At 41.2% G+C, this 1836-nt stretch overlaps 1 non-coding gene across 1 annotated transcript; it reads left to right on the forward strand.

The window, feature by feature from the left end:
- The first annotated feature begins 1484 nt into the window (after positions 1-1484).
- On the forward strand, positions 1485-1590 carry LOC140893970 (small nucleolar RNA R71). The gene has a single exon (XR_012153528.1). It is a non-coding gene; the product is annotated as a small nucleolar RNA R71 (small nucleolar RNA).
- Positions 1591-1836: the final 246 nt, after the last annotated feature.

Raw genomic sequence — 1836 nt, forward strand, 5'->3', positions numbered from 1 at the left:
GAGTTAGTTCACCCTCCTGCACATCAATTAACGCTCTGCCAGTCGCCAAGAATGGTCTCCCCAAAATTAGAGGGACATCTTGATCTTCTTCCATATCAAGCACTACAAAGTCAGCAGGAAAAATAAACTTATCTACTTTTACCAGTACATCTTCCACAACTCCTCTAGGATAAGTAAGAGAACGATCAGCCAATTGCAGAGTAATCGTGGTTGGTTTCACCTCGCCAAGCTCCAAAGACCTGAAAATAGACAAAGGAATTAAATTAATACTTGCATCTAAATCACATAATGCCCTATTAACAGTCGCACCACCAATAATACAAGGAATAGTGAAACTCCCTGGGTCTTTCAGTTTCTGTGGCAATTTCTTTTGTAGGATGGCGCTGCACTCCTCTGTCAACTTCACTGTTTCAAACTCTTCAAGCTTTCTCTTCCTAGCCATCACATCTTTCATGAATTTAGCATAGTGTGGCATCTGCTCCAAAGTATCAGCGAATGGAATATTGATATGAATTTTCTTGAAAATGTCAAGAAACTTAGAAAACCTCTCATCTAACGCTTTCTTCTTGAACCGCTGAGGATATGGTAGAACAGCTTTTGACACAAGCGGTTTCTCAGGAACAACTGCAGACTTGCTGGAAGTTTTGCTATCAGAATTTTCGGACTCCACCACAATCTCATCAACTTCCTCATCATCCACTGCCTTTGGTTTATCAGTCCCAATTTCTTTACCACTTCTAAGAGTAACAACCTTACATTGCTCCCTAGGATTAATCTCAGTATTGCTAGGAAACACACCTCTCTGTTGATTATTCAATGCATTAGCCAGTTGACCAATTTGTGTTTCAAGATTTTTCATAGAAGCGCTCACATTGGTCAAGTGTGTCTCCATACTGTCAAGCCTATTTTCATTCCTCTTAAATCTTGTGGATGATTCTGCAATAAAACTACCCACCAAATCTTCCAACGATGCCTTACCCTCACCATTCTGAGTATTGAACCCCGGTGGAGGATTCAACACATTCTTATTGTTTGCATAAGAAAAATTCTCGTGATTACGCAAACTAGGATGATACTGATTGGGTACAGGATTACCTCGATAATTGTTGTAATTCCTGTTGTTCACATATTGAGCTTGCTCCACACTCTCAAATCCATCAGCAGAATTTACGGCAGTCGCCAGTGATGCTGTCTCATTAGAACTTTGATTCCCTTTGGTCAGTGCAGCCAACTGTGTAGAAATAGTAGCCATCTGAGCGGTCAAAGCAGTGAATGCATCCACTTCATGAATTCCAGCAGCAGGCTTCCTTATTGCAGATCTCTCACTCGGCCACTGATAACTGTTAACAGTCATTTGCTCAAGCATCTCATAAGCCTGTTCAGGAAATTTAGAAAATATCGAACCTCCAGCTGCAGCATCCACAGAAATACGAGTTGGCCCATTCAAACCATTGTAGAATAATTCAATCTGTTCCCAGTCCGGAAAATTATGGTTTGGACACTTTCTAAGCAACTCCTTGTATCGCTCCCAGGCTTCATACAACTGCTCAAAATCTTGTTGTTTGAATGTAGTAATCTCTATTTTCAACTGAGCCGACTTAGCAGGTGGAAAATACTTAGCCAGAAATTTGGAAGCCATATCATCCCATGTAGTGATACTCCTAAGAGGTAGTGATTGCAACCAACTACGAGCATTGTCCCTAAGAGAGAACGGGAACAATCGTAGTTTGATGGTGTCCTCAGTAACACCATGAATCTTTACTGTGTCAGCAATCTCCAAAAAAGTACGCAGGTGCAAATTTGGATCTTCAGTAGCTGCACCCCTGAACTGATTCT

Source organism: Henckelia pumila, chromosome 3 (assembly GCF_033568475.1).
Source record: "Henckelia pumila isolate YLH828 chromosome 3, ASM3356847v2, whole genome shotgun sequence".
Classification (NCBI taxonomy): domain Eukaryota; kingdom Viridiplantae; phylum Streptophyta; class Magnoliopsida; order Lamiales; family Gesneriaceae; genus Henckelia; species Henckelia pumila.